Here is a 26,033-nt window from a genome sequence, read left to right on the forward strand (position 1 = left end):
CTTTCTTTCTTTCTTTCTTTCTTTCTTTCTTTCTTTCTTTCTTTCTTCCTTCTTTTCTCTCTCTCTTTCTTCCATTCTTATAATTTATTCACTTTTTATTACAATTTATTTCTGCTGTAGTCCCCTCCCTCATCTCCCCCTAGTCACATCCACCTTCCCTCTTCTCCCCCTATGCCCTTTCCCTAGTCCACTGATAGAAGGACTTCCTCCCCTTCTATCTGACCCAAGCCTATTAGATCTCATCAGGACTGGCTGCATCTTCTTCCTCTATAACCTGGCAAGGCTGCACCCCCAGCCCCATGGGTGGGTGTTAACAAAGGAAAATCCACCTGGCGCTTTCTTAGAAAATTAGGAATAGTGCTGCCTCAAGATCCAGCTATACCATTTCTGGGCATATACCCATAAGATGCCCCACCATTCGATTAGGATATTTGCTCAACTATGTTTATAGAGGCTCTATTGGTAACAGCTAGAATCTGAAAACAACCTAGATGTCCCTCAACAGAGGAATGGATACAGAAATTGTGGTACATTTACACAATGGAATACTACCCAGTAATTAAAAACAAGGAAATTATTAAATTTGCAAGCAAATGGTAGGAACTAGAAAAGACCACCTTGAGTAAGGTAACCCAGAAGCAGAAAAGACACATACTCTTAAGCTCTGTACTTAGGAAGGGTAGAGATAGTCTTTGGCACAGCAGAAAGAGAAGACTCATTTACTAACCCACATCAGACAACAGAGACCTCTGCTATCGATGAAGGCATTCAATTTAGTGTCGGTGCCTTAAATCCCCACTTCCTAGTGCCTGCAGAAATGCCCATTAAATCTGCATCTATTTATTTTGTTATGTGAACACCTGTGTCTCCATTACTAGAGCAAGACATCCAGCTGATTTCACATACCATTAAACAACAAATATACATCGTCATTGTCTCAAGCTATAAATTTTACACACACACACACAACACAAAACATCATTTGATAGTACAGTGTGCTTGTGCAATTGGAAAGAAGAGAGGAAATAAATCTGGGAAAGATAACAGAAAACTTCCTTTCCTGAATGCCTTAGCTTTACTATGGAGAAATGACAAAGGATCAGTGCACACTGGACAAGATGCAACTTTCTGGTAATGTATTCCAGGGCCTGCTGCAAGGGAGTCAGTGTCTTCTTTTTGAATTCTCCATCCTTAAAATTTTAATGATAATGATACAAGAATCATAAAAGCATGAAAACTAAATTAAATAATTTTCAAGAATAGCATCTTTATTAAAAACTATTGAGTGAAAGAAGCATATATGTTTAATACAATAATGAGAGAAGATTCTATTTTCCCAAGGCCAGTGGAAAAAAAATAAGTTATATACTATACAGAATGGGAAAAATCCTTCACACCACAAGTTTTTTTTTTTTTTATACCACTACCCAATATTAAAATACAGCAAGGTTTTGTTCATGTCGATGCAGATATGTTATTTGCATTAGCATAGCTGGGGCTACAGTCTATATGTGATGGAAAATGTGCAAGGGAGATGACCTTAGTCACAGTGACTAGGAGGGAGAAGCTAATGCTTTAGTTTGTGCTAAAGTCACACATTCATTCTGGCAGGCTCTGCCTGGCTTTGTATGCAAGCCCTTTCCGGAGAGCTACATTTGCCACCTGCCAGCACACGCATGTAGAGAAAGATTTGTACAATTAGTTCTTTCAGGGACAATTCTGTTATTAAAATCTTTCTAATAAATTTACCTCTATTTTTATCTCATGAATATCACACTTTCCCAAGGTCCTTTACAATGAACACAGAAATTGTATTAAAAAAAATAACTAAAAATCATAGGGCAAAATGTACAATGTGATGTATTAGGTAAAAATAATCATTGTTAGTCTCTTAAGAAATATTGAAGGATGGCACATTACAATATCATATAAATGCAAATAATTCTATTTGTACACCAAATGTTCATTGAGTTCTATAAGGAAAAAAATGTTCTTACGTGCAATTGCCTAATGACTTTTATGAACCAGGTAACATTGTAGTTCTGGGGGCTGGTTTGTCTGTGAAATTCACAGTGTTAAGTTCCACTGATTTTGGAACACAGTAGTCTACCACTGAGCGAGATTTCTAGTCTTCTTTTTATTTTCTAATTTGAAGTAGTGTCTTACTAATAGGATATCTTAGAATTAACTCTACTGACCAGGGGAAATTTGAACATGTGATCTTCCTGCCTCAGTCTCCCAAATAGCTGCACCTGGAAGCCCATAGCACTCCTAGTTTAAAAGAGTGGAGACATGGAAAGGATTAGCAATCTAATAATATCTTATTTGTTATAGCAGATGGCTTGAATTTGGATGCTTATAGACTTATTTCATACCCTGTCTCTCTATTTGCTAAGCAAAGGGTATTCTACCACCTGAAATAACAGTTAACATTGTCTTTACATTTTGAATTTACTGACTTTTTATTTGCGGAAAGAAATTGAGGTGCAATTCTGTTTCTGTACAGAAACATCATGACCAAGCAGCTTATAGAAGGAAGTGTTTACTGGTCTAACAGTTTCAGAAGGAAAGCAGAGTCAGTGATGATGGGTGGGATAGCCAGCTGAGGGCTCACCTATTGAACCAAAAACATGAGGAGGTGACATCAGGCCAGCATGATGTGAGTCTGTAACCTCTCAAAGCCACCTCCATGGCATACCTCTTTCAACATGGCCATGCCTCCCAAAAGGTGCCACCAATTGGGAAATGGATTCAAATGTCCAAGACTGTGGGAAACATTAATCATTTGAACTCCTAAAGGTGCTGAAAGAGAGAGCAATGTTTGCTTGTTTGTTTTGAAAAAATAGAATTAGGCCTCTCACTCAGGAAATCCGCCGATTGTCTAAATTGACAATTATGTGTTCTGTTGAATAGAAACATGACTCAGTTTTACCTAAAAGTTACTGATGTTTCTCATTGTTAGTAAGGTTGATTCTTCTAGAAATATCTTGTCTTCCATGTGCTAGTCTCGCTAGCATGACACTTATCAATGTGCCTCATGACAGATACCCAACCTGGGTCATGACCTTCTTCAGCAAATCTCTATCTCCAAAAATATTTACAATATGATTCATAATACTAGCAAAAACACAGTTATAAAGTAACAATAAAAACAATTTTATGGTTGGAGGTCATCATAACATGAGGAACTGTATTAAATGGTTGCAGTATTGGAAAGCTTGAAAACCATTGCAGGATAAAAGATGGCACTGGATTCCCTGGAGCTGGAGTTACAAGCGGTGGTATGCTGCCTGTTGTAAGAGACAGAACTGAGATCTGGTGCTGTGTAAGAGCGGCAAATAATTTTAACCAGAGAACCCTCTCTATTATGAAGAATACCTTTTCAAGACAAAAAAAAAAAAATGCCAAAACACAAAACAAAAAGAATCAAAAATCCACAAACATCCTATTGAATTTGTTTTATGTTTGCCAACTACTTGTTTTTGTTTGGGTGTGTTTCTTCCTGTTTGGCTTTCTTTCTTTGCTTGTTTCTTTATTTCTTTCTTCCTTTCTTTTGTTTTCCTTTCCTTTCTTTTTTCTATATTTCTTTCTTTCCGAAAGGAAGAGAAAAATAACATGGATAAGACAATGAGAAGGATCTGGGAGGAGCTAAGGGAGGAGAAAACATGAACAAAATATATTGCATGAAACAACTGTAAAAGACAAATGCAGAATCATGAATCTCATTAAAGTAGTTAAATGATAAAGGTTTTATTTGGACTACTTCTAAAGGAAAGAACCAATAATATGTTCAGACAAATTCAAACGACAAGGTCGCACTGTGGTGAGTGGTGTCATCTTTAGGAATCTGAACTTGGTACCTCGGGTTCCTTGGGGGTTGGGATGCTTTGGAACGTCATTCTTGTGTGGTGTCACCTAGACATCTTTTCTTTATGTATGAAATCTCACCACTTCCTCACCTCCCGAAATTCCAGCCACCACAGCCATCTGTATCATGAGGTGACACAGACAAGGAAAGGCAACTCAGTTATCCTATAGTTATTTCAATATATTAGCCTCCAATCTGTGAGCTGAAGACTTCTTGCTTTATAAAGTTAGCCACCTCAGGGAGTTCATTAGAGTAAAACAAAGTTGACAAATACATTAGTGTGTAACCACAGGAGCAAACTGGCCCTTCCTGAGCTTCTCCTTCTCCATCCCCCTGTTGTTTCTTTATGTTTCCCCCCTCACTCTCCTTCTGTCTCTATTTCTGATCTTCTATAGCAGCCCATTCTTAAGCCTATAGGAAGAATCGAACAAAGTGAGCATGTATCTCAAAGGTCTGGAAGGAGCATAATAGCACAGATGAGGAAGTCAAAGAAGGTAGTCAAGCAGACAGGACTCACACTGACAGATGCCAGGAGTGCACAGAAGTCAATCAAAAGTAATTTAAGTTGCTCAGATTTGAGAGAAAATAGCTTCAGAAGCACAGCCATTATACCAATAAAAGCAAAACAGAACAAAACAGAAAACCCGAAAACAAATCCCACAACTGATTATAAATAGTTGAATAAAGTAGAAAACTATGGATTGATCCATGCAAATATAAATAGATGACTAGTTGAAATCTGAGGGTTTTTTTTTTCTAAAAAAATTACCTCCCAACAAAGTAATAAGCAGCTATGAATAAAAAGTACTGGCTTTACAATGACAAAAATTGAGCCATGTGGGATGGGGAGATCGCAAAGTAGGTAAAATGTTCATTGTGCAATGGTGAAGACCTTATATTGTATGTGTAACACCCATATAAAGACTAACACAGCAACATATACGCATATAATTGTCACATTCCTATAGGGAGATGGGAGTGAAGAGGAGAGAATCTCCGAAGCTCATTGACCAGTTAGTCTGATATACAAAACAGTGATCAAAACACCCTACCTCAAATAACGTAGATGATGAGGACAGATGCCCAAGGCTGTCCTCTGATCTCCAAATTTACACCTGTTCTCGCAAATGTGAATACATATATATTTGTATAATCTGAATTTATAAGGTGAATCAAATGATCAAAATTAACAAACAGAATGAGACCAATAAAATGACAAGCCAGCTGAATATGCAAAGAAGGGACACCTGTTTCATCTTTAAAATGTCATCTAAATGTGGTCCTGAGCTGCTGCTCCACAAATTAATTGAGGGGTGCTTTTGAAGGTGGCCTGCCTAAGATCCTCAAAAGTGAAAAGTCATAAAGTAAATACACAGAGAAGCTATTTGACAGACATCGAAAAGACACCAGAGAGAGTGTGCTTGGTGACTGTGAATGAGGTCCCTTGGCAGCAAAGGGCATTGCTGAAGCAGTTGGTGAACTTTGAAAGAGGTTTGACAACCAGATGGAAGAAATGTATCAAGTCTAATTTCCTTATTGCGCTGTGGGAATGCAGAGGAATGCCTGTGTTTAAAGGCTGCTGGGCAGCAGGATAGAGAAGAGTCAGTAATTTACCTTGAGATGGTTCAGGAACAGCTTTCTAGTAGTATAATTATGATTTTTTTCATAAACCTGTAATCTTTCCAAAATTTGTGTTGTTTTTGGTACCAGAGATCAAAACCTGTTCTTTTGCATGATACACCTGTTCTCTTTCACTGGACTTCTGGCACAGGTTTTGTTTTATTTTATTTATTTATTTTTTTAAGATGCTGTTTTTGCTTTTAGAGAGTGTCTGGCTCCCGACTGGCCTGGAACTAGTTATGGAATTAAACCAGTCTGGCCTCAAACTCACAGAGTTCTGCCTGCCTGCATCTCCCCAGTGCTGGGATCAACTGTGTGCCAGCATTGGCAAACCTTAGGTTTTAGAATTTTTTTTTTTTCGTATGTGTGGGTATGTTCAAATGAGTGCATGTCCTCCAGAGACCAAAGGCAATGGATGCCCTGGAGCTATAGTTTTGAGGCAGTTGTGAACCATCCAAAGTAGTTTGAGAAGTAAATTGTTGAGCCATCTCTCTTGCCTTATGCTACAATTTAGGAAAACTAAAAAAAAAAAAAAAAAAAAAAAAAAAAAAAAAAAAAAAAAAAAAAAGAAAAAAAAAGAAAAGTTTCAAGCCTCACACTCTCCCATAGTATAGCATAATCTATTATGTTTCTTGATTCCAGAATCTAAGGACTCTGATTTCTTTGAGAATATCTATCTGTTTTTGAATGAATGCCACAGAGCTTTTACTTTGGGTCAACTTTCATATGAATTAAGTCATAGATTTTTGCTACCTTAGAGAATTCCTATGTAATTTCATTGTTTCTCTGCTCACTGTATATCTCGCTGTGATGTAGTTATACAGTGTACCTTGGGATATAAAGATAACAATCAATTGTTTAGAGATTGGAGTGGATGTCCTGGGCATACACCATTCTCGTATTAGGTTTCAAATGTGCTGACTTAATTCCATTTTACAGTAAAATCAGATAAAGCTAAAATTCTATTAATAATACCAAAGTTAACTGAGCCTCCAAAGTGATTAGCCCACTAAGAAATTTTAATTAGTTTGATCAAATCTGCCTTTTAAGCAGTTGGGAATTTGGAGATCCAAGAAAATGTTGCCTTTAAGCTGCTTTGTCTGAGAGGAACGCAAGAGTAGCTCCTTGCCAACAAAACACAATTTGTATGCAGCCATGTTCCTCCACAGTTATCTCCATCTTCCTGTGTGTGTGAGAGAGAGGGAGGGGAGAGGGTCTGAGGATTACAGTTCAGCTAAGGTAGACATGATACTGAAATGTGAATAATGGTATTAAGGCAAACAATGTGGATTATTAACACTTTATTTTACATAAGCCTCATAAAACAATGGCTCTTGCATAGCCAGTCTGTGCTAGAAAGGCACAGGTTTATCGCGTTACCATGGATCACTGTGAGTTTCCTTTTGCTGGCGTAGTTCAGGCTAGGGTTGGGAGCCAAGTTCTTTTCTGACTGTGTCTATGTGGAGACTTCATTTCAGACACCTTGGGCTGGATCAGCATGTAAATTGTCAGGAAAAAATATTGCTAGCCCGAAGCGACCGATAGAGGCAGTTGTACAGCCAAATGTGCAGATTTGGCAAACCAGCTGTTTTTCTCTGCTCGGGGAAATGATCGTGTTGTGTTCCTGCTAAGCAAATTCAGCCAGCATCACATCGGAGCTTATAGTGCAATACAACCAGAGGCTTTTGTAGAAGCTTAAACAAAGGCCATTCAGGGTTTTGTGTGGTCTTTTGACAACCGTTTCTTCACCTGTTTTTCACGCTCAAATTTCAAACATTGAGGACTAGAAAATACAAATCTAACTCCCATTCCCTAGAATTTATCTGTTTAAAAGTGGAGGGAAGGGGAAAGGAATGAGCAGGTTACAAGAACAGGAAGTCATTCATTACATTTCTCAAGTACCAGGTTCACAAGTGCAGTACCTCTGTGTATTTTGTTCTCTACATTTGCTTTTCCAAGTATGTAGAAAGGGTGCCTGCCTTTAAGAGTGTTCATGTATAGGGTCAAAAAAAAAAAAAAAACAAAAAAAAAAAAACAAAACAAAAAAAAAAAACCACCACAATTTCTGTTTCTTTCATGAGTTAAAACAATTATTCTTAGCTTTCAAGAGGCTTACAATGTAAGGCTAGGACCCCAGACAAGGAAAAGGGAAATCCTCTCTCCTTACTACTCCTTTGAGAAAATGCCTTTCAAGTTCATTTCCCAGGTACGTCAAATGATCTTAGATTATCATTAATTCTTATTCCTCCATTAATTCTGTAATGTGTCAAAAATGGTAAGATATAATAGAAATATAACCACCAAGGAACAACATTTCTTTCTCAAAGGGTATATTGAGTATATTAGTCCGTGCTATGTTGCTGTAACAAAACACCAGATGCTGGTTGACACAAAAGGTAATATTTGGTTCGTGATTGTCATGTCTTTAGGGTAAGATCATCATAATGTTATCATCTTAATGAGGGATTATTCTAGATGCATCACAACATGATAGAAAAATAGAAAGGGAACTGGCCGTACATGAAAAGGACCTATGTCCGTGGGATGGCCTCACTTTGTAACAATCTGTTATTGAGAACTAAGCCATTCCTCTGAAACTCAAACTTATCTGCGAGATTAACGTTAATCAATTCACAAGGACAGAGTCCCATGACCCAACTACCACTCTTCTCTGAAAGGTTTCCAGCTGAGTATCAATCACAGTGAGTGGGGCATCTTCCCAAAAAGGAATTTACAGGAGATACATTGCATCCCAAATGTAGTTTTAGGGGCAACTGAAGGAAATGCCCTATAACAAATACTGATCATTTATTTGTTCGTGATGCTTGTTGTATAGAGTGTGTATGTACTTGTGTATGCGTGTGTTGGTGAAAGCACACGTATGTTTATATGTGTGTGTATTTGTGTGGTGTGTGTGTGTATGTTTGTGTGTGTGTGTGTGTGTGTGTGTGTGTAAATACCAGAGGTTAACATGGGGTGCCTTTCTCAATTTTTCAATTTTTCTATACATTACTAGCTGAAATAGGGTCTTTCATGATTCTAGTGCTTACCGATTCATTTAGGACAGCTGGTCATTGAGTCCCCGAGGTCTGCCTATCTCTGTCCCCCCAGCACTGGCTTTACAGAAGTCCACAGTCACTTCCAGCCTTTCACACAGGCAATGGGAATCTGAACCCGGGTACCAATGGATAGCGAGCACGTTATCCACCAAACCTTCTTCTCAGCGTCTAGGTAAATACCATAAAACTTGAATGTAGATATGGATTTATTTGACCCCAGTGCTATAGTATTTAAAGAGAGGCAGATGATTATGTAAAGTTAGTCTAATGAGGAACCAGATAAAGGTGGGGAGTCTGCATAGCGATGCTGCTCTGAGTGTTAAGGCCCTCAGGTGTGCTGTGTGAGTGAGGGGAAGGTGACTTTTCCTGCACGTGAATCTCTGGCCTGTGCACACTGCCCTGCTCCTTGTCTTCTGCCTGCCCAAAATCTTACTAATAAAATCTTGTCCTTGTTAAATTACCATTGCACTTAGCTAAGGGTCTCCTATGCATGGTCTCATTAATCTTTTAAAAATATGATGTTGCCAGCTAGATATTTCTATTCCTACAGTACACAAAATGAAATAAGGGATTTGAGTCCTTCAAAGCTGTTTTGCTTAGTGAGAATCAGACTCAAGCTCAGCTGTGCCCTGTGATTTTCAAAATTGAAGAAATACAAAAGAGACCCATTTCATTCTGACTTAATACCAATATCTGTCTCAAAAAACGACCATCTCTCTGTGTGTGCATTTCATCAACCTAAGCAGTCTTTCTAGCTTACTGCCCTGTGACCAATGAGCACTAAGCTAGTTAAGTCACAGCTGCTATTTTGGTGGACATAAGAATCACATAAGATGAACATGTAAATTTCTGATTTCCAAGATCTGCTAACTGAGAACTTTGAAGTGTGCAGAATGCATAGATGACACTTTTACTAAGACAACCAGTGAATTCTGGTGCAAGTGGGCCACGCATGCATAGGCAAATTCAACTGACTATTCCAGTTGATTCTCAGAGTTGCTCACAGAGTGAGAGAGGAATAATGTTCTGCCTGGTCTATATTAAACAGCCCAAGGACAAATATGTTACATACACTTTAAAATCAAGATTTTCTGTTTGTTTTTTTAGACCAACATTAATGGAGTGTGTGCCTAAAATCCAGTACTCAGAAGGGTCCAGAAAGAAGGCCAAGTGTTTAACAACAGCCTGCACTGCATTCTATACTTTGTCTCAAAACAACAAACAACAAACAAGTAAACAAACAAACAAACTGGATTTCTGCTGCCTTAAATAAGTATATATTTCTTTCCTTTTAATATTGGCTTAAAAACAAAAAGATAGGGTGTCATCTTGTAGCCCAGATTAGCCTCAGACACTGTACATAGTGAAGGATGGCCGTGAATATCTGTATCTGCCTTTAAGTGCTGGCTTTAAAGGTCTGCACCACCACCATGACTCTTTTAAATGACTATATCTACACTCATTTGCTGGATACCTCCTATAAATCAGATGCTAGCAACAGGATTCAAGTGTGGAGCAGAATAGACTAAGCATCTGCTCACACGGAGCTTATATTTAGTCATGAAAACCAAACCCCAACAAAAATGTAAATAAAATTGACAAAAAAAATGGTGTAGAATAATTTGGGGAAGAAACTAGTTTTGATTGAATTATCAAAAAAAAAAAAACATCTTGGAAGAGGTGAAAGTGAAGTAGAGTACAAGACAAAAATCCAGTCAAAGAAAGGGTGTAAAAGCACCTATGAATACTCAATTTTTGACAAAGAAGCCAAAACTATTCAATGGAAAAAAGACAGCATCTTCAACAAATGGTGCTGGTCCAACTGGATGTCTACATGCAGAAAAATGAAAATAGATCCATATTTATCACCCTGCACAAAACTAAAGTCCAAGTGGATCAAAGAGATCAACATAAAACCATATACTCTAAATCTGTTAGAAGAAAAAGTGGGGAACAGCCTAGAACTCATTGGCACAGGAGACAACTTCCTGAACAGAACACCAACAGCACAGGCTCTAAGAGCAACAATAAATGGGACCTTATGAAACTGAAAAGCTTCTGTAAAGCAAAGGACACCGTCATCAAAACAAAACGACTGCCTACAGATTGGGAAAGAATCTTCACTAACCCTTTATCTGATAGAGGACTAATATCCAGTATATACAAAGAACTAAAGAAGCTGAAAAGCAGCAAACCAAATAATCCCATTAAAAAGTGGGGAACAGAGCTAAACAGAGAATTCTTGACAGAGGAATATAGAATGGCAGAGAAACACTTAAAGAAATGCTCAACCTCATTAGCCATCAGAAAAATGCAAATCAAAACGACCCTGAGATTTCACCTTACACCCATCAGAATGGCCAAGATGAAAAACTCAAGTGACAACACATGCTGGAGAGGTTGTGGAGAAAGGGGAACCCTCCTCCACTGCTGGTGGGAATATAAACTGGTACAACCACTCTGGAAATCTATCTGGCGCTTTCTAAGACAATTAGAAATAGTGCTTCCTCAAGACCCAGCTATACCACTGCTAGTTATATACCTAAACTTTGCTCAAGTACACAAAAGGGATACCTGCTCAACCATGTTTATAACAGCTTTATTTGTAATAGCCAGAACCTGGAAACAACCCAGATGTCCATCAACGGAGGAATGGGTACAGAAATTGTGGTATTTTTACACAATGGAATACTACTCAGCAATCAAAAAGGAGGAAATCATGAAATTTGCAGGCAAATGGTGGGATCTAGAAAAGATCATTCTGAGTTAAATATCCCAGAAGGAGAAAGACAAACACAGTATATACTCACTTATATAGACCTATAAGATATGATAAACATAATGAAATTTATACACCTAAAAAAGATAATCAAGAGAGCGGACATGGGGTAAGATGATCAATCCTCATTTAGAAAGAGAGATGGGATGTGCATTGAACATATGACAGGAGTCTACTGAGTGCATCTGAAAGACTATAACTAGCAGTGTTTTCAAAGCAGATACAAAGACTCATGACCAAACCTTTGGCAGAGTACAGGGAATCATATGAAAGAAGGGGAGTTAGTATGATGGGGAAAGAATAGGAGCTCCACAAGGACCTCCTATATCTGGGCACAGGGTCTTTTCTGAGACTGACATTCAACCAAGGACCATGTATGGATATAACCTAGAACCTCTGCTCAGATGTAGCCTGTGGTAGCTCAGTAACCAATTGGTTTCCCATAGTGAGGGGAACAAGGACTATTTCTAACAGGAACTCAATGACTGGCTCTTTGGCCTCCCCACCCCCCAAGGGAGGAGCAGTCCTGTTAGGCCACAGAGGAGGGCTTTGCAGCCAGTCCTAAAGATACCTGATAAAACAGGATCAGATGAATGGGGAGGAGGTCCCCCTCTATCAGTGGACTTGGAAAGGGGCATGGTGGAGATGAGGGAGGGAGGGTGGGATTGGGAGGGAATGAGGGAGCGGGACACGGCTAGGATACAGAGTTAATAAAATGTAACTGATAAAAAAAAATAAAATTAAAAAAAAGAGCAAAAAAAAAAGAAAGGGTGTAAAAGAAGAACAGACAACACAAGGTAGGAAATCAGCATCCAGTTTATGGTGGATACTCAGGGTGTGTATGGAAGGTACTGGGGGGGAGGGATAAAGAGAGACAGATACAGAGATAGGGAGACAGAGATTATCTAAATGTAAAGGATGTTGGAGGCTACAAAGCAAATTATCTGAGTGTCTACCCTTGCTATACTCTAGAATAAATTAGAAAAGGGTTTATTGTCTTGTATGGAACTGTATGTTTTTATCCTGTTGCAGAAGGCTTTGAATTTCTTTCTCTCTGTGTCTCTGTGTTCTTCTTACAGATTAGGTTGGTCCTGTTTTGCGTTTTTTTTTCTTTTTTTTTTTAAACTAATATTGGGATGTCACAATGCCTTCCTATATTGTTCTTGACTTTGTTCCAAAACGTCAGGAAATTCAGTTCCTCATGTGTAGAATTTGGGGATTTTTGTGCTGTATACATACACTGTTCATGAGTTCATAGGTCTCAACTACGATAATTGTCTTTCTGAGGTAAACACAAGTCATATGTTTATGTTACCTGAATGTCTCTATGGAAACAAAACTACTATTGACCTTCCCTGACCCATGCGAATATGATCTTTGGAAGTTTTTCTATACTAATGACTTTGCTGTGTAAACCTGGGGCAGCCACAACAGCCTGTGAGAGTAGCATTTCCTAAACCTCAGTGTCATGATATGCGCCTGGCTCAGAGAGTCCTGGGCTCCAAGTGACATAGCCATTGACATAACAGAAAATACAGATGTGACCAGAACCAATGTTTGCCTCAAAGCCTGTGACTCAGCTGGACTTCCTCTGGCAGAAACATTCCAGAGAATATTCCTGTAATTTCCTGTTAAAGGAAAAGCAGGACATGTAGGGTAGCAAATAGAGGAGTCAGAACCTGGCTCAGGAGCTGTTTTGATGCATAACATTTCCCACTTTTACTTTATAATGAACTTTATCCATATGCACAGTTCGCTGTTGGATCTTACGGGGTTTTCTGGGAACTTACCAAGGTTGGGACCATTGGAAAAATGACAACACTTATTTCAGGTGGTAGAAAAGCATAGCTTTTATGTTTGTTGATTGAGTTTATTTCTCCTTTGTTGACTTTCCCACTGTCTAATTTAGTCTTCCTGCTACTTTACCACTAGCTTCAAGTTTTATACGGAGACTCACATGAAGGAGATACATAAATACACACACATTAAATATGGTTTTCTTGAATTCTATGGTAAAAGACTGTTTTTCACTCTTAAAGCCTAACAAGGATATTCTAAATAGCTGGAATTTCCTAAGAGGTTCTTTGATGTGCCTGAACCCTTTCTCTAACACTGAAGTTTATGGATAGCAGGTAACCCACCTTGGGTACTGATGAGCAGAAAGCCCAGGCATGACATCAGAACTTTGAGATTTTGAATGTGATGAAGGGTAGAGAGGGAGATGGAAATGCACCGTAGCTTTATAAGCAATGAAGCAACCTATCCTGCCTACATAAACAACCTCCCATGAAAATTCCTAACACCAAAGTTTGATGGAACCTCTTAGATGATGAATGTGTTGACGTGGCTAGACGGTAAAGTGTTCTGATTCCAAAAGGAGATGTATTTTCAACCCTCATAACTGCAATCCACTGACCCTTTGTTCAGCTGGTTTTGCACTGTATATTTGGGGCATTTTCCTGAGTTCCATGAGTCATTCTGAAATGTGGGTATCAGAAAGTTAATAACTTCCTAACCAGTTTTTCGAACACACAAGTGATTCTTCTCATCTTAGACTCATTTAGACATCCTTGTTGAAAGACTTGTCCTTTTAACCTGTGGGGCGTTTGATTCCAGACCCTGGTGGATGATTCTGGAACTCAATTACAGAAATCACAACACAGATAGGACAGGCAAAATCAGTGTGTCATTCAGAATTCTTCAGGGAAACAGCTCGAGACACACACACAGATCCATAATGGGGTTTATTATGGGTTTGGCTGGTGTGATTACAGATACTGAAAAGTCCACAGGTGTGCCACCTGAAAGCTGGAGAACAAAGAAATCTATAGTATCACATCACTCAGTGTGGACCCAAAGCCCGAGAAAAGAATAGCTGAATCAGTGGCTCAGCTTCCATACCAAGGCCAAAGATATGAGAACCAAGGCCATGAGGTTCTGTATTAGGACAGGGAGATGTGTTCCCTTTGGACTCTGTGGAATGAATCCTGATTGCACACAATGTTGAACTGTGAGTGTTCAGTGTTCCATAGTCTAGTCATTAAAATGTGAACTCTTCCAGGAACTCCTTCATAGACACAGCCTGAAATAAGGTCTCGAACCCTCTGGGCATACCTAAATAAAGCTGACATATGCTAGAGATCTTTATTTTTCATCTGAATGCAATTACTAAGTCATTTTGCTGTATATTAATGTGTGTGTATATGCGCATGTGTGTGTGGTATGTTTAAAATGGTGCTAAAGTGAATATTTGCGGTTTAATTAAAAGTGAATTTCTTTAGATGGCTTAATATGCTCCCTCCTGCTCACTTACTCTCTATCTCTCTCTCCTCCTGTCTCAGCTTCCTATCTGTTCACCACCTGGTTGTCCTCAAAGTATCTTGTACAAGATATATTATGAGAAGACAAATTCTCAGTGATGGAGAATGTTCCTTTTTGGTACTTGACTAAAAAATATAATCCCCTAAGGGGAGGGTGCAATCAGACCAAAAGAGGTCCTATAGTCATAGGCACTCCACATAAATAGATTTGTCTACATTCTTATATTTATTCTTTTCCCACTCTCCATTGCTCCACATCCAAGGGAAAACAAAGGCACTTTTGGCACTAGGCTTAGGGATTTTAGAAGTCATTTTATAAAATCATTAGTGCTGCACTGAAAATGAAAGGATGGGTGTTAGATACATGAGGCTTTGGCAAGAGGAAGGAATTTGGGATTAACACACATGAATAGGAAAAGGGCAGTGAGTTATGAGTGATATCCAGGAAAAGACCCTTACCATTATCTGGAATAAGTTCTCTTTGTATTAGAAGACAAAAACTTGAATTCTGTGGAAATCTACTTGCCCTGATTCCTTCCATCTTTGTTGCTTCAACTCATTTGCATGATTAGTCTAGAGAACAATTTATCATCCCTCTTTTACACATCTGATGTTCTAAAGGTCACCTGGCAAGTCACAAATGACATTGGCCATATCCTCTGGGGTACTTTCTAATCACTGCACTTCCTCCCCAATGATTTGGGTGTCTGGCACATTTGTAATTGACAGAAGGATAACAATGCAATCTGGCTGGCTTCCAAAGCCATTCTCAGAGACAGGGTGGTGTGAGGTAGCTAAATTGCCCATATCCATCCCCCAGTCCTTAGAAAGGAAGACTAAATGATAGCAGAAATGTTATAGGAAAATGTAAATAAAGGAAATATCTGATGGAGGTCATTGTCTCTGCAATTTAAAGAAAAAAGACATATATGTAAGTAGAATTCACTTTGAAGCTGAATAAGCCTGCTGTGTGTAAAAATAGACATGGATGCTTTGGAAACTCTACGGCTATCTTTAGAAATTTCCAGCCTGCTCCTGCCTTTGATACCCTTTCTTTTCACTGGCACTCTATGCACAGGGAACTTTTCTTGCAGCTAAAAGCTTTATAAAGCTCCCTGATCTATGTGATGCCTACCCACACTGGTCCAGGTAAAAGTGATTGTCTCCAAAATGATGTAGCTACTCCAACGTGGAGAGAATTACACCAATCATAATCAAGATACATTGGAGAGTGCAGAATAATGATCTTCTCCCTTTAAAATGTAAACAAAATTAGAAATGTTGTTGCTTCTTCATTGTAAGCTATTGGCAGGGTGTTTAACTGATGTATCATATGCAGGTTTCTATAAATCTGCTGACAACCTTGTATTGACCTGCTGAAATCCTATATAAAGAGCATGCCTTAATGCCAAAGGTTTGTTGGTTTATATTAGTGCAAGGTATTATGACCCTAAAATAACACCCTTAAACAGTGTGATCTTTCTAATTGCTAAAATCATGGGTAAGTATACCATTTCGATTATTTTCCTACAAAACCTGGTAAATGGCAGTGCATGATCTTTCTGAATTAAGAAAGCACTTTGTGTATCAATTTTTGTCCTAAGTGTGGTGGATTACTTAGGTGGTTCTAAGTATTTATTTGTTTTGGGGCCTTCTGGGCTAGGCAGCCTTTGTCTTATCTATTCATGGTAGTTCTGATTAGAGCAGCCACTTATTTTAACTGATACTGTTGATGTGTGCTATCAACAGTATTGAAAGGAATTTCGCCATTCTTCTGTGCTCTTGTCTTTCAGTTACCACCAAGAAAAAGTCATGCTTCCAGGCTACCCCACGGTTACATGGGACAGATGAGGGGATATCTGGAAGGTAACTGTTCTAGAGATTACTGCCCTGAAATTACATGTTATAACAATGAGTCAGTGCTGTGTTCTGTCCTTGAATTTGGTGATGGTTTTCTCTGCAGCAACAGTTAAAGGATTCTATGCTAATGGAAAAGCCTCAGTGTTGTATTGTTTAATACCAGTTTTGTAGAAGAACTAGAGTAATGGCTCAGTAGTTAAAAGCACTTGCTGCTCTTACAGAGGATCTGAGCTCGGGTTCCAGCACCCACCTCAGGTGACCCTTTGACTCCCAAGGCTTCTGCATACACCTGTTGCACACAAACTCACAGGGTCACACATAAAGAAAATAAAACGTCTTTTTTAACTTTAGGGAAATTCTAAACGAATAAATGAGTTAATCCAAGTTACATGCAAATCAGTACTAGATCATATCTCAAATCATCCCTTGTTTCCAACCTTCATGGTTTTTTTTTTCCTTCCAGAGTCCTTTCTAGAAGTTGGATACGATGCTTATTAAGCTTTATGCCTAAAATGAAAAGCAATCACAGTGCTGCTGACCCTTGACCAGTTTCAGTCATCTTACTTGTGAGTCAAAGGCATATGCTCGTTGTTCGAGGAATGGACTTCTGGTATCCTCTCAACATGGCGGAGACCTGTCCCCCAGGAGGGTGCAGAGATCTGACTCAATGCACACCACATGAAAACTAACTGAAGCCCTTAGCTTTGACAATGACTAAGAAGAGAAGTAAGAATGGTGGTAAGAGGTTTGAACATTGCTGTGCTTTTGCCCTGATTCAAGAATTATCTTGAGCCAAGAGTAAGAGTGTTACAGAGAGAGATATATGTGACAGTTGGCTTCCTATTTGGTACATGGCTTCTTACTACTTTGGGATTGAAGACTTTCATACAGCTGGAAATATTAGTTAAGTCTGCACTTACAAGGAATCTCTCAATGTCCCCTACAAAGTTTTAAAAGTTGCAATCTAACATGACCTAACATACAGAGTTAGGATGAAGTAATTCATTGAAGAAATAAAAAATCCTTTCAAAAGAGTATGAGAAAACCATCAGAATTCAAATCAGCACTCAAGTTAGACATAACTATCTTTTATATTTCACAGGAGTATGCTTCATTTTTTATTTCTTATATTTTATTTCTATTTTTTACAGTCAGATATGTGCCTTATTTCTTGTTGGTGTCTTTGGAGACACATTCAGAGACTGAAACCAACTGAATTACTATGGCATCTTCTAATAAATTTCTACAGATTCAGCTGAGAAGGCTCCCGTAGAAGGCTTTCATAATTGGGCTCCAGAAAGTGTATGCACACTGACAGGTAATATTCATGCCCCAAAATTTGACAGTAACAATTTCATTGTGCTCCAGTTTTAACTCCTACCTATACACTGGAGATTCTCAGCAGCTTAATCTAGCAAAGGTCTCTTGCCTAGTTCTCAGAGTTCTATATTCAGCTGGACATTTGTATATCTGCACATGAGTGTGCTAAGGCACCTCAAATTAAGATAAGCAAATCTAAGTCCACCCTGTTCCACTTTCACCTTTTCTTCCTGAATTCCCTGCCTCTGTTAATGACCTCACCATCCATCTAGTTACTTAAACTCTCATCTTTCACAGATCTTGATCCATCTTCTTTCTATTTGCTCAACGGCCTGTCAAATTCACTCCACAGCTGCTTTTGAAATATGTATCCTCATTTATAATCCTTGTTTTCCCAAGATCTCTCAACTGAAGTGTAACTTTTCCAGGTAACAGATCCCTTAGATTCCTTAAGTAAAAGATAGCCAGGTCAGTGTCACAAATAGGATGTCTTCTAGAACTGGACATGATAATATTGTAAAGCCTTAGCATGGTCTTGGGCCTCACCTGTACAGGGAAGACCCTTGGACTAACTGTCTAGGCTCTCATTTTTGCTTCACTCCTCTCTATTTTTATAACCTTGAGCAAGTTCCTCAGTTTTTTCTTCACTAACAATCATTCTGCCTATCTCAGAAGGCCTCTGTGATCGCTAAAGGAGTTAGAATAGTAAAGCACATAGGACACTTCCCAATGCAGAATGAGCAGACTATACATTCTACAGAGTGCACTAGAGGGATTGACTCAAAAGCAAAGTTTTTTTGGAGAATTCAGAGGCTGCCCACATGGTCACGCCATGGGTTTGTTTGAGATGGCTACAACAGTAAGGAAATTACAAAAAATAAAAATCATTGAAACAAAATCATTGATTACAAGGACTTGATACAGGGAGTAGTGTCACATAGCCGCTGATGACATTTCTCATTAGACCACTGGCTTATTTAGAATTACTCAGTATTGTTTTTAGTTTTGTTTTGTGTATGTGTGAGGCAGTGAACATGTATTTGGGAAAGTGTATGTGTATGCCTCCATGAGGAAACTGGAGGTAGATGTTTGCTCTCTCCCTTGATGTTTAATTAATTAATCAATTAATTAACCATTTCTTCATCCATTAATTTACTCATTTACTCACTAATTTACCTATTTATTTAGAGCCAGGGCTTCTTACAGAATGTGAAACTCACAGCTTCTACTACAGTGACTGCTACTGAAACCCAGCAACACTCCTGTCCCCACCTTTCTAGCTGTGGGGTAGCAAGGACATGCCGCCTTGCCTGGGTTTTTTACATGGGTGCTGCCAGATTGAACTCAGGTCTGAATTTATTCCTGCACTGCTGTTGGCATTCTTTTCTGTTTGGCCTGAACTTATAATCATACGATGTTTGATATGGCTCAGAAAAGCTAAATCCCACAGTAGCAAAGTATTATTATATACAATAATGTATGCAGTGTATTGGGAAATATCTGATGATCTCTTCATATTCAGCCTTGTTGGCTCATCAACAGGAACAAGGATCGTTGGGCAGGCATGATTCTCTTCCACCTCTCCCATCCTGAGTATATGGTTTCCCACATGCTTTCTGTCTCTTAGATTCCCTCTCATTGTTCTCTATCCACAGGTTCTCTTCCTGTTTTACCTCTTGAGCTACTTGTTTTTTATTGTCAGTTTGATACGACCTAGAGTCACCTGGTAAAAGGTAACATTAACCTAAATTAAGGGATTGCCCAGATCAGATTAGTTTATGGCCATGCCTGTGAGAGATTCGTCTTTCCAATCATTTCCCTTTTCAGCAATAGGTGAATTTCATTACCCTTTGCATCTTCCTCTGCTTTATATCTAGAAATAAAGAGCACAGGCCAATTGAGTAGATTTGGCAGAGACAACCTAGCCCACAGGACTTGACATCTGACTCTTTACAGAACCAGTGTTCCAAACCTTGCTTTCAGAGACTTCATCCTATCTCATAGCTTTAAAATCGAAGTATTCTCCCCAATAACCATGGGTTAATATCATTGACCCATTAATCTTTTGAGCTCCACACTGGTTTACACAGTGTCTTTGCTGCCACTTGATATTAGAAGGTATTTCAGAATAGAACAGTGATTATGGTAACAAGGCTGGAGCAAGGGTTTGAACCTTACCTTTGCCTGAATGTGAGACCTTGTTGCTAATCTCCTTATGACTCCTATTCCACTAATACATAGTAAAGATCATGACAACAGTAGTGTTTCACAAGGAGTTGAGAAGATAGTGTTACTTAGATGCAGTTACCATGCCCTTTCTCCACCTTCTACTCTGAATCAGGTTATCAAGAGCTCTCTCTCAAGTACTTTTACAAGGCACACACCTGACGATCTCCATCACTAATATTCTACATGAAGCTTCCATGGTATATCACCCAAGCAATAGCTCTCCTGCTTTCTTCTGCTTCATTGTTTTTACATTTTTATTTATCTATAATGTGTACACTGTTCTGCCTTCTCTGCTTCATTCTCCTGCCTTCTCTGTTACTCAGCATTAAGCCAGCAACCAGTCTTTTAAAAACGTAATTGTGTCACACCACCATTCAGCATAAAATCTTCCACTGCCTTCCCAACAGGCTTAAACTCATCACTATTGACTTGCAGAGCTCTCCCAGCTTTCCTCCACATTCTCTCTGCACACACTGCCCCTTTATTTCCACTTACATTGGCTTTCTTGTTCCTCACCATGTAAAAACAACTTGACCTTGCCTAAAGCCTTTGAACCTAATGTCCTCTATGTCTAGAAGGATTTTCCCTGAAATATTTTCATAGTTCACTTTCTTTTTATTTTTTATTTTGTTCTAAATGTCACATTTCCAGTATATTTCTTTTCCTTTTTATATTTAAAATATACTTTCCATTGCTGTCTACTCTCATAGTAATTTTTGTCTTTTTGTATCATCTTTATACCTTTTTTCTGCTGTTCTGGTTTGATTTCTGTTGCTCCAATAAAACATTCTGACCAAAAGTAACTTAGGAAAGATGAAAGAATTTATTTGGCTTATTCTTCCATGTCATAATCCATTCTTGAAGGAAGTCAGGGCAGGAACTCAAGGCAGGACCCCAGAAGCAGGAACCACAGTGGAAAAAGCTTGTTGGTTTTTCTTCCTGTTTTTCTCCATGTCTCATTCTTTTATACAACTTAGGACCGACTGCCTCTGGATGTTATCTACAATGGACTGAGTACTCCCATAATAATTGATGACCAAGTCAAGCTCTCTCACACAAGCCCACAGACCAGTTTGATCTAGGTAATGCCACTATTGAGATGCCGTTCTCAGGTGATGCTTTGTTGTGTCAAGTTGACAAGTGAAGCTAACTAAGATAATCATTTGCTCACGGTTTTGTTTATTACATCATTACTGATTTCAATTTCCCCAGTCTCATTTGCTGGCTCATGAATCCATCCTAACTTTCTCTTCTTACAGTTGGAATCAAACTGCATCAGTTAAGTGAAACACCCTCACACCTCCCCAGCAAGGCTAGCCGTTTCCCACACTGAGTTTCCAAAAGCTTCACCCTCTTTAATGTACAAGCACTTGCTTAAGTATGATCTGCTTCATGAAGTCTTCCTTAATTACTTCTGAATTTTTCCTTATTCATTACGTAGAAATGTCTGCGACTATACACTGAGCTGGCTTGCTGCTCTAATTCTACTTCCTTTCTCAAAAATAAAGGAAGGCCACAGGCATGGCCTATGTGATATAGGTTAGCCTAGATTCTGCCAAAGAATGGAATCTGATGCAAATGTTTGGGAACATTACAGTTACTTGGGAATTGATCCCAATGTTTCTTTTCCTTGGGTCACTTTCCTTTGAACAGCAAAACTTATATAAACAAGAATTGCTATCAATATCATATTGCTATCTTATAGTGTTCCTAGAAAAATCAATAGATATTTCAGTATTAAAACAAGGCATGGTGTAATTTGCAAAGACAAAAATGATGTTCCATGAATAATCATTATTGATCTTTTATTTTAAAGAATGGACCAATCCAGAACCAATAGCACATGCATATATCCTTGAAACTTTCCATTGGCATGTGGAGTTCAAGGAGTTATATGGCAATGGAAACTTTAGCCGTTGTAAAACATGTCAAAAAGAATTAATAGTTGCATGCCAGATGCTCTCACAACTACTTTCTCCGAAGAGATAATTTCAGACCTCCAGACAAAATATTAAACTTTAATCATTGCTAGCCCTACCCTGCATTTTCTTGTTTTATTTTCTCCATCTGTTTGTATTTGTGTGCACTATATTTTGCTGAAATTGGGACTACAAAATGACAAAAAGAACATCTTTGTTTTCATCATTGAGAGAGTCTTAGAAAAATGGTTTGCAACTTAAAATTGTCTACATTAGGGCAAGGCACTGCTTGGTCCAGACATGGCTGGAAATCTGCTTTTTTCACTGTGAAGTTCCTGAGAAATATGGAGAAACATGTTGAGTAGAATAGATGCTAAAATGCAGATCAAAACTCAGGAGCAAATACTTTCTGGTTCAATTTCAAGACCGGCAAACATTCTTTTTTTGTGCTTCTGAAATGCTGTTGCAAAGTAAGTAGTATACAAATAAGTTCTTTGACAAAAGAATTTGAACCTCTACATCTACATTTGATGTGGGAGTTATTTTTGTTTGACCTTACAGGGCTAGAGAGATGGCTCAGGAGTTAAGAGTACTTGCTGTTCTTGCAGAGGATCCAGGTTTGATTTCCAGCACTCATATTGTGGTTCACAACCATTCCAAATTCCAATTCTGGAGACTCTGACATCCTCTTATGATCTTCATTGGTATCAGGTCTTGATATGCTGCATGCACCAATGATAAAATAAACCTTAAAAGTGACATACTTTACTCTGAAAAGGTAAAGATTTATGAAAAAATGGGAAAAAAAACATTAAAGATGGTTACACATCATGGTAGGGTATTTGCTTAGGAAAGTTCTTCTCAACATGCATCAAATATGTACCTTTTTCTTTTGTGATATTAAAATAACATCCAGGTAGGAAGTTATATGCTTGTGAAACTACCTTTTTAAAAATATAGTCATTTTTTATGAGTATTTTCCATGATAGGACACACTCTTCAGCAACGTAATCATGGCATGTGCATAAGATATATCACCTTCTCTACCACTAGAAGAATGCTCCAGCTTTGCAGCCAGTCCTGAAGATACCTGATAAAACAGGATCAGATGAATGGGGAGGAGGTCCCCCCTATCAGTGGACTTGGAAAGGGGCACTGTGGAGATGAGGGAGGGAGGGAGGGACTGGGAGGAAATGAGGGATCGGGACACGGCTGGGATACAGAGTTAATAAAATGTAACTGATAAGAAAAAATAAAATTCAAAAACAAAAAAAGAAAATTAAGAAACAAACAAGCAAAAAAAAAGAAGTTTACAGAAATTTAAAAAAATTAATAGAAGAGAGTATTTAAGGATGTAGTTCAAGGAAACTTCCCAAAAAATAAAAGGATTGAAAGTTATAAAATATAAATATACAAGATCTCACAAAATGAAAAGCTGACTCAACTCAAAGGTATAATAAAATGGATGGATGGATATATATATATATATATATATATATATATATATATATATATATGTATGTATGTATAAAAAAAAAGAATGCTCCAGCTTTCTCAAAAGGGGCTATTCACTCTGTGTCTCTACTAAGAGACAAAGAACAAAACCAAAATCAAATATTAAATATCTGTTGATTGGACTCTTCTGACTATAGTGGACATATATTTTGGTATCTTCTCCCCAGAATTTCCCTTTAACATTAGCTAGCCCCTTCATTTGGAGAAACAGCAGTACCAATGATTGGTCAGCTTCTAGCTTCAAAGTTCTTGAATTGGCTAATCTGTTATTTGGGGACATGTAAGTGATCTGAAATTAAGACAGAAACCATAATTATGAAGGAAGGAAGATTATCTCTTAAAGAAATTATGGTATTGGGTGTAGGGTGCTCTGACCCTTTTATTCTTTGTTGTATTCATTGTTTGAGTGAGGAGATACTAGATACTCTCTTCTGCTCCATTACCATTGATTTAGCATAAAGTAACAGGACTTCTGTTAGCTTCTATATAATAATTATAATAGATAATCCTATTAAATTTCCTGTAAATAAAATAAACGGTCCGTCTCATACTTTTTTGCCATTATTATTTTAATGCACCATTAATAACTACACCTTTGTAACACAGTAATTGCAACCTCAGAGGAACCTGGGAAATCACCAGTTTATGAGTTTTATTTGCTTTGTATTCCCTTTCCATTATGGAATAGATTTTTTTTACATTGTAGACCATTATTTTAAGAGTCTATTTAGTTCCTTGAGATGAGGCCAGTGCATGGCAAATGTAGAAAAAAAAATGTGATGAGTAGGTGAGCAAATGATTGGATTTCCTGCATGAGGTGCCCCAAGAGTTTCTATTTAAAGAGACATTGATCCCCCAGGCTACAATCAAATACCATACCAAACACACCATGAAACATATCGTGCTTTCCATAGTCCTTCAGTTTTATACAGCAGTAAAAAACTTCATTGTGTTTATTGCACTCTTTCAAAATGAAATGTAAGCTGAACTTTAAAAACATGAATTCAGCTTCCAGGGAGAAAGCAATAAAGTCCCACTGAAACTTAAACACAGATGATGGAAGGGTTTGCTAAAGGACTACCTTTGAATTCCAGTTATCTGAGGAATCCAGGAAAAGTTCTCAAAGGCAAAGTTTGAAGTAGCTAGAAAAATTTTGGTCTCTTTTTGGACTACATACTTTATGCCCCAGGAATAATGTTACAGACTTCAGAAAAGGGAAGAGAGAGCTCCACGATGAGCTTTCCTATTCTAGCACAAAACAATACATTTCACAATTTTCCTCTTCTCCATCAGTCTAAAACTGTTCAGAGTTCCTGAAACGGACCCTCTCTAACAGGGCTTAAAAGTGGCAAATAATTAATGTACAATTTAGTGATTTGATTAATTACTTCTGTTTTTATTTTGTCTCTTGGGGTTTTGTTTGTTTGTTTGAGACAGGGTCTTAATATGTAGTCCTCAGATGACCTGGAATTCACCCTGTAGACCAGACCAGCCTCTAATTCATAGAGATCTGCCCCCCTCTGCGTCCCTAGTGCTGGAATTAAATATGTACTACCACAATCAACAGGTTTAGCTTTTATAATTAAGGTTAAGTCCATTTTAATGTTAAAAGGATCACAAATGTAACAACAGCTTATTAATAATGGAGGTGTCAGAAACAATTCCTGAACAAATGGCTAAAGCAATTTAGGTATAGGACAGCTCTTTCAAGTTGCTGTATTTGGTCATACAGGCCAACAGGACCGATATATCTTTTTTTTTTTTTTCCTGTTCATTGCACTAAAAATCTCTGTACATATTTAATTTTCTTCTGATCATCTACCATTGTTACTGCCGAACCACATATGCCAGTGCTAAACATATACACCTTGCAGACTTCCATGTGCACACGTCAAGAGAGGAGTAAGAAAACCATCACTCAAAGGGCTCAATTCAGGCGGTTCATGCAATCTCTAGGAAATCTATAACTTCAGTGTCTTCATGTGAGTCTAGAAGGAACCACAGAAGTTTATTTCTTTTGAAAAGGCTCTCCTTCTTATCTCTTTCCCATAAAGACAAGCAAACTCTTGGTCCCATCTGTCTTGGCACCAATCATCATACCCTTGAATAGGGTGGTGGGATAGCTTGTGTTAACTGTCAATTGATAGTATCTGAAATCACCTGGGAATCAGGAGTCCAGATAGACCAGATATACCAGTGAATGATTATTTGTATTACGTTAGCCTCTGGCCATGTTTGGGAGAGAATGTCTTTTTTTAATACTGAAGAGAAGATTTTACTTGTAGCATTGGCCTTAAACAAACAGAATTCCACCTGCCTTTACCTCTTGAATGCCAGAATTAAAGGCATATGTGGCCATGCCATGCCTAGTCATTAGGAAGTATATTGATTAGGTTAATTGAAGTGGGAAGGTCCACCCTGATATTGGGTGGTACTATTCCTTGGGCTTGGTTCCTGGACTGTGTTAAAAGAAAGGTCACTGAACATATGTATTCATTGTTCTCTACTTCCTAATTGTGGCTGCAAAGACCAGATACCTCTATC

The sequence above is a fragment of the Psammomys obesus genome, unplaced genomic scaffold, assembly GCF_907164565.1.
Source record: "Psammomys obesus unplaced genomic scaffold, mPsaObe1.curated_primary_1811, whole genome shotgun sequence".
NCBI lineage: Eukaryota > Metazoa > Chordata > Mammalia > Rodentia > Muridae > Psammomys > Psammomys obesus.